Genomic DNA, 12,460 nt, shown 5'->3' with positions numbered 1-12,460 from the left:
CGTGGAATAGGCACAGGAAAAGAGAAAAATTTTACGTGTATGTATTAGGCACGACCGGGACCATGTGGAAGGGAACAGGCGAGGCTATGGAGGTGTGCGGCAAAACATCGAGTGAAGGAGTATGCAGGAGGACAGTTGCGGACAAAGGTGCAGATGTGGGTCACAAGGAGGAAACTGCGACGGTGCTGTCTGGCGGCGATTGTCTCTGGAGCAGCGGCGGGAATGGTGTCATGAAGATACTGACCAAATACACCGAAGCCACGCCAGATGGAGAAAGCAACGTCGGGGTTTATCGGAGGTGGTTGTACAACTCCTCTGACGTCACGGAAACTGCTGCCAGTCTCTTGATCTGGATTGCGTGGGTGAACTTCATCTGCTGGTGCAGCAACGACACAACACTTTGGAAAAGACATTCGTCGATTCCGCCATGCTGGAAGCAATGTAACTGCAAGTGTACTTGAAAGTGGGCTAACACACGTCAAAACACTGTTTACCAGGGTCAGAGCACGCCTGTGAGAACTACCTCGAAAGAATACCTCGTCACCAAATAATATGTCCACCAAAGGAAGAATACCCAGGAGTGCAATGAAAATGAAGCTTATTGTATCATAAAAAGGAAAAAAAACTTCTCTGATTGACGTTAGTTTAAACACAGTCATAAAAACTTGCAGAAACCTCTTGAATGTGCAACCACAACCTGATATCTGAGGCAGAATTCCTGTACTTATCACTATACGTTGAAAGTTAGTTCCACAATCAAGTGCCCCTGTGTGAACAATAAACAAACGATGGATTTAACTGAGGGCCGTAGGCCTGTAGTTGTCCTGGCTAACAGTTAATTCCGGCCGAAGTGGCCGTGCGGTTAAAGGCGCTGCAGTCTGGAACCGCAGGACCGCTACGGTCGCAGGTTCGAATCCTGCCTCGGGCATGGATGTTTGTGATGTCCTTAGGTTAGTTAGGTTTAACTAGTTCTAAGTTCTAGGGGACTAATGACCTCAGCAGTTGAGTCCCATAGTGCTCAGAGCCATTTGAACCATTAACAGTTAATTCTCAATACAGTAAATGAACACAAACCTCTTCTTCAACATTTAATGAATAATAATAATAACTGAAGGACTAAGGTCTGACGTTGTCTCTGATAAGAGTTAATTCTAAACACGGTGATTTAACACAAGTCAATTCTTGAATATGGAATGAACGTAGAAAGATTGAAAGGGCGTGGCAAAGGAACTTTGTAAATGTCAAGCTCCATATGCTAACAGTGCCACAATCGAACTCTGTCCTGGACGAGCAACTGTTAAAGTCCTCAATTAATGAATTTGAGTCTGAGCTTGGCATAAGCGATGATAAAAACAATAACGGATATTATGAAGCCCGTTTACAAGTCATGGCGACGGAGCTATGTCTCATTAGCGTAGGGGCTATGCTGGTAGCGTCTGGATGGGAAGATTGATGTGAATTACGACGTCATCACTGCCGTGGCTCCAGAGTGGGATAATAATTGTTGGAATGCTTTCACAACTGGCGCTTGGCCCAGGAACTCACATGGAGTGAACTGGCCCACCGTGGCCGAGCGGCAGCCTCAGTACTGCCCATGCTCTAGGATACTGCCGGTACTATTTTCGGTCACGTGGATAGCAGGATTGGCAACGGCCTTGCCGCAGTGGATCCACCGGTTCCCGTGAGATCACCGAAGTTAAGCGCTGTCGGGCGTGGCCGGCACTTGGATGGGTGACCATCCGGGCTGCCATGCGCTGTTGCCATTTTTCGGGGTGCACTCAGCCTCGTGATGACAATTGAGGAGCTACTCGATCGAATAGCAGCAGCTCCGGTCGCAGAAAACCATCATAATGACCGGGAGAGCAGTGTGCTGACCACACGCCCCTCCTATCCGCATCCACAACTGAAGGATGACACGGCGGTCGGATGGTCCCGATAGGCCACTTGTGGCCTGAAGACGGAGTGCTGGACAGCAGGACTGAAAATTTCCGTGGGGCCATAACCTCTAACGGCACTATGGTTGCCAATTGGTGACATGGAGGAGCACAGTCCTCTAGTGTCTGTCGTCTGCAGAGAGGTCCGTTGCCCGTATAACCCGTCTGTGTTACTGACTGCTGGCAGTTTAGTGCGAGGCCTCGACACAGCTCATAAAACCACTATACATATTCAAAACAAAGTCTGGAGTGTGCTGAAAGTTTATGTGTCATATTTACTGTAGAATGGTATGAACTTTAACAGTTATTTTCTGCTATCATTTGGATTTACAGTACACTGAAGCGTCAAAGAAACTGGTATAGGCATGCGCATTCAAATACAGAGATGTGTAAACAGGCAGAATACAGCGTTGGAGTCAGCAACTCCTATATACAGGGCGTTACATAAAGGTACGGCCAAACTTTCAGGAAACATTCCTCACACACAAAGAAAGAAAATATCTTATGTGAACATGTGTCCGGAAATGCTTACTTTCCATGTTAGACCTCATTTTATTACTTCTCTTCACATCACATTAATCATGGAATGGAGACACACAGCAACAGAACGTACCAGCGTGACTTCAAACAATTTGTTACAGGAAATGTACAAAATGTCCTCCGTTAGCGAGGATCCATGCATCCACTCTCCGTCGCATGGAATCCCTGATGCGCTCATGCAGCCCTGGAGAATGGCATATTGTATCACAGCCTTCCACAATACGAGCACGAAGAGTCTCTACATTTGGTACCGGGGTTGCGTAGACAAGAGCTTTCAAAAGCCCCCATAAATGAAAGTCAAGATGGTTGAGGTCAGGAGAGCGTGGAGGCCACGGAATTGGCCCGCCTCTACCAATCCATCGGTCACCGAATCTGTTGTTGAGAAGCGTACGAACACTTCGACTGAAATGTGCAGGAGCTCCATCGTGCATGAACCACATGTTGTGTCGTACTTGTAAAGGCACATGTTCTAGCAGCACAGGTAGAGTATTCCGTATGAAATCATGATAACGTGCTCCATTGAGCGTAGGTGGAAGAACAAACTAAAATGAGCCTTAACATGGAAATTAAGCGTTTCCGGACACATGTCCACATAACATCTTTTCTTTATTTGTGTGTTAGGAATGTTTCCTGAAAGTTTGGCCGTACCTTTTTGTAACACTCTGTATGAACAATAAGGGTCTGGCGCAGTTGTTAGATTGGTTACTGCCGCTACAATGGTAGGTGGTCAATATTTATGTGAGTTTGAACATGGTGTTATATTCGGCGCACTAGCGATGGGACGCAGCAACTCCGAGGTAGCGATGAAGCGGGACTTTTCCCGTACGAACATTTCAAGAGTGTACCGTGAATATCAGCAATCCAGTAAAACATCAGATCTCCGACATCGCTGCGGCTGGAAAAATATCCTACAAGAACGGGACCAACGACGACTGTAGAGAATCGTTCAAGGAGACAGAAGTGCAACACTTCCACAACCTGCTGCAGATTTCAGTGCTGGGCCATCAACAAGTATTAGCGTGAGAACCATTCAACGAAACATCATCGGTATGGGCTTTCGGAGCCGAAGGCCCACTCGTGTACCCGTCATGACTGCACAACACAAAGCTTTATGACTCGCCTGGGCCCGTCAACAGCGACGTTGAACTGTTGATGACTACCTGATGTTGCCTGGTAGCACAAGTCTCGTTTGAAATTGAATCGATTGGATGGACGTGTACGGGTATGGAGACAACCTCATGAATCCATGGTCCCTGCATGTCGGGAGGGGACTGTTCAAGCTGGTGGAGGCTCTGTAATGATGTGTGGCGTGTGCGGTTGGAGTGATATGGGAGCCCTGACACGTCTAGATATGACTCTGGCAGGTGATGCGTACGTAAGCATCCTGTCTGACTGACTGATCACCTGCATCCATTCTTGTCCATTGTGCGTTTTAACGGACTTGGGCAATTGCAGCAGGGTAGTGTGACACCTCACACATCCAGAATTGCTACAGTGCGGCTCCAGGAACACTCATCTCAGTTTAAACGCTTCCGCTGGCCACCAAACTCTCCAGACATGAACATTATTGAGCATATCTGGGACGCCTTGCAACGTGCTGTTCAGAAGAGATCTCCACCCCCCCCCCCCCTGTCCCCTTACGGATTTATGGACAGCCCTGCAGGATTCATGGTGTCCATTCCCTCCAGCACTACTTCAGATATTAGTCGAGTCCACGAAACTTCATGTTGTGGCACTTCTGCGTGCTCGCGGTGGCCGTGCACGATATTAGGCGGGTGTACCAGTTTCTTTGGCTCTTCAGTGTATGATCCACAGCAACAAAAGAGGCACTGCTACCTGATTTTTATCCACGACAATATGGCGCCCATCCAAAAAGTTCCGACATTCGAGCAACATCTCTAAATCAAGAGATCAGAACATTCTACAGAATGTTTCGACGTAGAGAAAATTGTTTGCAAAGTTGGTCCTGCACACTTTGAATCTGGAACAAAAATGACTCATGGCCGCCTTCGTGATGTAATTAAAATGCTGAATGCAACAATTCTGCTTTTCAGAAAATTATCACGGTTAACGACACCTGGTGTTATCACATGAACTGATCACAAAACGACAAAGTGCAGAAATTCGAATGATGGGTCAATGATTTGACAACATAACTGTCATTCGAGCCAATAAGACATGTATGTTGAACAACATCCCAAAAAGGACTTTTCATACAATTTCACATGAGCATTTTTGTGCGTGGTACTCAATTTAGGTGGGGGGGGGGGGGGGCTATGTAGAACACCTGTAACATTAAAACCACCAATTTAACGTTTACCTAGACTACTGTTTGTAAAAAGTGAAACACTCAGAAGCAATGGTTTGCAACGCACCACGATAAGAGGACGTGTCGAGCAGCGGAACCATAATAAGTGATTTAAATGACAGAGAGGTGGTGGTGTGCATGTAGACCCCACAGGGCCCTCTTGTGGTTGACCAGACAGGTCAGTGTTCACAACGCTCAGTCGATGCGGAACCGTCATGCGAAGTGGAAACCTGTAAGTAACCGTGCCATTGCGTCTCGTACATGGCACGCTGCTTCGATAGTGAGGCGTGGAAACAGTGGAGAGAAGGGGTCCTTACACAATGCCGACGGGGTACTGGACGACACATTGTAATTACTGAGCGAGATGACCGCCAGCTTATTCTCTCGGCCGTTACGGACACAACAGCGTCTCCCACAGTGCTGGAACAACGCTGGAGCTCTGCGACGGATGTGGACATGTCTACGTGGTAATTTTGGAAATTGTGGTAAGGTCTTACGGGACCAAACTGCTAAGGTCACTGGTCTCTAAGCTTACGCACTACTTAATCTAACTTAAACTAACTTACGCTAAGGACAACACACACACCCATGCCCGAGGGAGGACTCGACGGGTAAGCCGCGCGGACCGTGAAAAGGCGCAGAGACCGCGTGGCTACCCCGTGCGCCACATGTCTACGTCGACGGTTCGACGCCGTCTTCTGTGAGTTGCACTTGTGGCATGCATTCCATTATGTCGGCTTCCACTGACCAGAACCCACCAACGCCACAGACTACAATTGACACGTGAACGCTGACATTATCGCGCTGGGTTGTTCAAATGGTTCAAATGGCTGTGAGCACTATGGGACTTAACTTCTGAGGTCATCAGTCCCCTGGAACTTAGAACTACTTAAACCTAACTAATCTAAGAACATCTCACACATCCATGCCCGAGGCAGGATTCGAACCTGCGACCGTAGCGGTCGCGGTTCCAGACTGTAGCGCCTAGAACCGCTCGGCCCGTGATGGGTGGCAAAATGTAGTGGTTTCGGACGAATCCCGCTTCAGCTTCTACAGTGATGGCCGCATACTCGTTCGACGCCGCGGTAGTGAACGCAGTCGGACAGACTGCATTGTTCAGCGGCATATCGGACAAACGCAAAGTGTCATGGCTTGGGGCGACAGTTTTCATAACAAGTAATTTCGTCTCCTACGTTTTGAGGGCAGTCACTGTTACCGCCACATCATGGACGGTTTGCAGTCAGAGGCATTGCACCCCCTGCAAGTCGTTCTACATGCCATATTTCAGCAGGACAACAACCGGCCGTATGTGGCGAGGAATGTGCAAGATTCGTTCAAAGAACTATGGGTACAATTGCTTCCGTGGCCTCTCCGTTTGCCTGACCTGATGCCCATCGCACATGTCTGGGATACGTCAGTCGGCAACTTATTTGCTCAGATATCCCTTCAGCAACAGTTGATGCTTCGTGGATGCGCCTACAAACGGCGTAGCAGAATATTCCCCAGCATCATATTCAGGCGATCTTTGATCTCATGCCACGACGTCTAGTGGTTCTGATTGCAGCAGGTGGTGGCGCTACTCCGTACCGAATTCCCACAATCACAGCGCATGTACAGATCCGTAAAAGTAATCATTTGTGTAGTGTCATGGTCCTAACCGGTGGAATAAAGTTAATTGTGATAACATCTCTAGGTCTTGCTGTTCCACTTTCTCCAAACGGTAGTGTATTTTTTATTAATCCAATCACGAAACTTTTTGGACCGATGGAATATTTCTATCCCCAATATCTGTTGATAGTGGCTTAAAGATTTTATTAAACAAGCTTTATGTATACACTACTGCACATATACGTTACCGTATGTATTCAAAAATGAAAGCCTGAAATTTATATGCTACATTTACTGTAGAATGGTGCTTGCTTTACCGGCTATTTTGTGCTGTCATCTGGATTTATAATGATATGGTCGAGAGCAGACAAAGTGGCACTAGTACCTAATGTTGATGCCATGGAAATATTTTGATGTTGATAATAGCTTAAAGAAGGTTGGTTGAGACTCTTTTGTTCATTGTTCTTTTATCACCTGTTGTCACATCCCTTTCCGAGTGAGGTTATCCAGATTAGTGTCTATAAAGTTGAAAGACATTTGTTAAAAACGTCTTTCACGTAAAGTATCACTGCTCGAGTTGCGAAACACTCGCAAGACTCAAGGACTTTATAGTCCACGTTATCGTCTGCTGCAGAAGTCTTATCTTTTGTTGAGTAGTGAAAAACGATGACTCTACGCTGTACTTTGAGCACGGTGCCTTATCATCCAATCAGGCTGCTTGGCGCTCAGCTTCGAGTTCGTTTGGGCAGAGCGGCCTGTTCTATTCTTCCTCTTCGTCTGGTCTGTGCTGGACGTAGATGACATACTACTGCCTGCTCGCGATTTGTGAAGTTTAGAATTCTGCCTTGTAAATTACTTGAGATCAGTATTACCAAGCTGCATCGTCTAGCATTTTCGGTGAGACATTTACTCGCTTGCGTTATATTGGTATAATTCCATGTTTCGAGGGCGTGCTAAAGAGTAATGTCTCCAAATGTTGTGTGTGAAAAATCTCAGAGCTTTTTAAATAAAACAAACGTTATTGACATTTTACATCTTTATTCTTCATGCCTACATATTCGCAGCACTCTGCCACTAGAGGGCTTCGAATTGTAGCGTGTAACAGGGCGGTGTTCAACGGAACTATGTCGGTGCGTTAAAAACAGCGTTATGTAAGTGAGTTTCGAATTCGACAAGTTCGTCTACACATGGAGCACCCTCTCCTTCACCATGACAGTGCCAGACCACACACGAGCTCTGCGACATTTGCAACAATTCGACTCTTTGGGTTCACTGTCAGCGATCATCCTCCACACAGTCCCGACTTGGCTCCTCCCGATTTTCATCTCTTTCCAGAACTTAAAGAACACCATCGAAGGCTTCGCTTTGATAGTGATGAATCGGTGCAAGCAGCGGTGAAGTTGTGGCCCGTCAACAATTTCAAACATTCTGCAGTGGTAGTACCAACAAACTGGACTCTCGTTGTGAGAAATGTGTTCGTTCCAGGATGGCTATGTTGAGAAATAAATATGTAGACATGAAGAATGTAGAGGTAGAATGTTAATAACGGTTGTTTTATTTAAAAAGCTTTCGGAGACATTACTTTTCAGTACGCCCTTACACATGGTTTTTCATGTGCTGCTGCAGGACATGTTTTTGCACTCGTGTATTCATGTGAAAAATGCTAAGGTCGTGTCACATTTGAATATGCAAGAACCAATGTCTGTTTTTCAGTGAGTCATCCGAGGTTACAGGTCGTCTTTCACGTTACTTTTCCTCTTTCTAAATACCAGGGGCGTTCAATAAGTAATGCAATGCATTTGCTTCTCAGAGCAGGTTGGTTTTATTGAGGATTCCAACACATCACATTATTCCCCACTGTTTTGGCCACAAAATCCCATTTTTCAACATAATCTCCAGTCAATATGACAGCCTTACGCCAACGTACTGGGAGGGCCTGTATGCCCGCAAAGTACAACTCGATTGGTCGACGTCGGTGCAAAAGTCTTGGTGCATCAATAACCTCCCCATCATCCACGTACGGCTTCCCACGGAGAACATCCTCCATTAGGCCAAACAGAGGGAAGTAGGAAGGCGTGAGATTCGGACACACATTTTTGAGTACCTCAAATGGTGTACTAGTATGTTAGCACTACCAACAGAGCCGTCCTTTTGAGCAGAGAGGTGTTTTATTGTGATCTGTTGATCACCTCGAATGAGAGTGTCCGCACGTTCCAAAATTGCAAGGGTCACAACTAGTTGCAGACGGCTAACACACGGGAGATCAGACAGATTTGTACGACCTTTTTGCAGTGGTGCCAGACGCCTCGCCCAACGACTCATCGTACGTTTGTTCACTGCCGTGTCTCCGCAGACATTCTGCAAGCGCCTACGAATATCTGCAGTGCTTTGGTTTTCCGCCAAAAGTAACTCAGTGACAACTACCTGCTTGGGACGCACCAACGTAATAACCGCCATATTGATGCCTACATACAGCGCTGCCACCTATCGGAGCTTCAGCAACTATAGGAGACAAAGTGGGAATATTCTACGATGTTCCACAACAAATTCCGCATTTTATCAACTGAGATTGGACGAGAAAAAAATGTGTTGCATTTTGAACGCCCCTCGTACTATTGCGAGGAATGCACATACACAGATGGTGTAGTATAGCGTACACAAGGTATACAAAGGCATTGCACTGGCGAATCTGTCATTTGTACACAGGTGATTCATGTGAAAAGGTTTCAGATGTGATTATGGCCGCACGACTGGAATTAACAGACTTTGAAAGCGGAATGGTAGTTGGAGCTAGACACATTTCCATTTCCATTTCGGAAATCGTTAGGGAATTCAATATTCCTAGATCTGCAGTGTCAAGAGTGGCAGTCATACAAAATTTCAGGCATAAATTCTCACCACGGACAACGCAATGGCCGACGGCCTTCACTTAACGACCGAGAGCAGCGGCGTTTGCGTAGAGTTGTCAGTGCTGACAGACAAGCAGCACTGAGTGAAGTAACCGCCAAAATCAGTATGAGATGAGCGACGAACGTATCCATTAGGACAGTGAGGCGAAATTTGCCGTTAATGGGGTATGACAGCAGACGACCGACGCGAGTTCCTTTGCTAACAGCACGACAGCCCTCCTGAGCTCCCGAGAATATCAGTTGGACCCTAGACGACTAGAAAACAGTGGCCTGGTTAGGTGAGTCCCGATTTCAGTTGGTAAGAGCTGAAGGTAGGGTTCGAGTGTGATGCAGACCCCACGAAGCCATGGACCCAAGTTGTCAGTAAAGCACTGTGGAAGCTTGTGGTGGCTCCATAACGGTGAGGGTTGTGTTTACTTGGTAACTGACTGGGTACTCCGGTCGAACTGAACCGATCATTGACAGAAAATAGCTATGTTTGACTACCTGAAGATCATTTGCAGACATTCATGGACTTTATGGCTCAAAATGGTTCAAATGGCTCTGAGCACTATGGGACTTAACATCTGTGGTCATCAGTCCCCTAGAACTTAGAACTACTTAAACCTAACTAACCTAAGGACATCACACACATCCATGCCCGAGGCAGGATTCGAACCTGCGACCGTAGCAGTCTCGCGGTTCCGGACTGACATGGACTTTATGTTCCGAAACAAAGATGGGATTTTTGCGACTGACAATGGGCTATGTCAGAACAATCTGGACATTTTGAGCGAATGGTTTGGCACCCAGATGGCCCGACATGAATCCCATTGAACATTTATGGAACATAATCGAGAGGTCAGTTCGTTCACATGCATAAAATCTTGCACTGGCAACATTTTCGCTGTTATGCACGGCAATAGAGTCAGCATGGCTCAATATTTCTGCAGGTATTTCTATCGACTTGTTAAGTCCATGCCACGTCAAATTGCTGCACTATGCCGAGCAAAAGGAGGTCCGATACGGTATTAGGAGGTATCCCATGACTTTTGTCACCTCAGCTTAAGTAAATGGGGTTATTTTTCTGATTTTTCTTAATATGTGGTTGTCCATGAGATGACATTTTTATCTTCTCTTCATGAATTTTTGTGTCTGTTTTTGGAAAAATAACTGAAGTTAATCTAAAATCTCCCGTGAATTACTTTTTTCCTGTAGTTATTTCTCAGTCTTACGAATTTTCATGCTCATTGGCACTTGTGCTCACTTATCCTTTGTTCATATTAGTACTAGGTGCGAGTACAACGTACTTAAAATATACTGCTCTCAGGATACATGGAATTTTACTCTCGTATATGCTGTTTCCAGCAAGGCAAGATAAGTGAGAGTAGCAGAGGCCCTCAAGACACCTGCTGCAGCAATAAATACATTTCGACTTTGTATTCTGGGGAATCATTTTCTCGCCGTTAGGAATTAGGACATAAAAAGTCCAATTACATCTGTGATGGCACGCCTCATCCCTCCAAGGACAGGCACATAAATACTGATTGATTCTATTAAGACGGCTGAAGGTCTCGGCTACAATTTAACTTCCTTTAATTTATGTTGAAGGTAACGTTGTATGTTCCATCGGACTTCGGAATTTTTCCTACCACCTCGTGTTTCATTAACTGTAGCCAGATCACGTTGTTGTCCATTCATGAGTCAAATTTCATACAAAAGGAAACATATTCAGAGTGTTAATGTCGGAATCATTACTGGCTATGTAGTGTGGTTAAATTACAACAGGTAGTAGTAGCTTTCAAAGTTGGTCAGTGTGTCCAATTTCTGTCTTGCATTTGACGGTGTTAATGTTGACTTATTACCCGTACATTCGCTAATATAATTGACTTCCTCTTATTCGCTGGAAACTCCATGCGCATCGTCCACTATTTCGTCCTTATTCAGGATTTCGTTGCTAATTTTTTTTTTTTTTCATTTTTACTCATCCAGTCTCGAACATCCTCTGTGATTGTAGTTCCAAATGTATCTTGGATATCTGAATCTTCTGTTCCTTTGCTGCACAAAAGATTATTCTATGAGTTTTCAGCTACAGCTACTGGCTCAGTTTGAGTTTCAGTGGTCATTATCTTCAGCAGTGAAGGAAACCATACATTCATTAAGTTGCTTGCGTCTACATAGTCAGTTACAAGTAAGGATCCCTTATGATCCATAGGCCGAATCAACAAAGTGGTAGACACTTTATCAGCACATCATCACTAGACATACTAAGGAGATGAGCAGAAGCAATAATGTTTTCACATCTGAGGGTTTAAATTCATTTACATGCAGTAGTACTTACAAGTGAATAAGTGTCAAATATTGTGTAAGAAGTGGATGTTTTTATAATCCGTGATTCTAATCTGAGGATAGTAGTAAACAACAAAAACGATGCGATGCAAGAAATACAGGCGAGGATCAAAGCTGCTTCCAGAGCATCATACTCACTCAACAAACTACTGTCATCTAAAATTTTTTCAAGAGGAACCGAATAGGAATACATAAAAAGCAAAATCAGATCAGTATTACTATTTGGGGCGGAATATGGAGAATAGATAAATACACGGAGAGAAAGACAAAAGTTTTTGAAAATAAAATACTGTGAAAGATATTTGGACCAATCCATGAGGGAGAAGAATGGCGAAGAAGAAAGAACGGGGAGCTCAGGAAGCTATACAATGAACCAGATGTATTTGCAGAAGGCAAGACAAGAAGACCGGCCATGTACATAGAAGAGAGAAGTCCCACAGAATAAACCGGAAGGACGAAGACCTCTAGGCAGACTGAGAATGAGATGGAGAGACCAGGTTGCCAATGATCTGCAGGATAAGGGAGCAAGGGAAGAAGATGCCGAAGACAGAATACTGTGCAAGAGGCCACTTGAAGAAGCCAAAAATCGACTACGCTTTGTGGGGACAGGTGGGTCGGAGAGTAAGAGTGGATAAGTGATTCTAATCCCTTAGGTGCGCCGTTGCCAAAGTATCATGGTGAGAAGCGGCATTGCCTGATGAAAATTGATTGTTTTCTTTTATAATTCACTCCTCTTCCGACGCAATGTCTCCATTAAATTGGGATAGAAGACTTGCATAGTATTCACCAGTTGTTGTTTGCCTCTTGCAATATAGTAAATAGTAAGAACATGT

At 45.2% G+C, this 12,460-nt stretch overlaps 1 protein-coding gene and 1 pseudogene across 1 annotated transcript in view; one reads left to right on the top strand and one right to left on the bottom strand.

The window, feature by feature from the left end:
* The window catches only part of LOC126470359 (cytochrome P450 4C1-like), a 368,651-nt gene that overhangs the window by 250,920 nt on the left and 105,271 nt on the right, over window positions 1-12,460 (bottom strand). The gene's annotated exons all lie outside the window — the stretch shown is intronic.
* LOC126471827 (5S ribosomal RNA) lies at window positions 1,646-1,763 on the top strand (annotated as a pseudogene).

This window comes from Schistocerca serialis, chromosome 3 (genome assembly GCF_023864345.2).
Source record: "Schistocerca serialis cubense isolate TAMUIC-IGC-003099 chromosome 3, iqSchSeri2.2, whole genome shotgun sequence".
Taxonomy (NCBI): domain Eukaryota; kingdom Metazoa; phylum Arthropoda; class Insecta; order Orthoptera; family Acrididae; genus Schistocerca; species Schistocerca serialis.
Note: the sequence above shows the minus strand (reverse complement) of the source record. Positions and strands in the feature narration are given on the sequence as shown.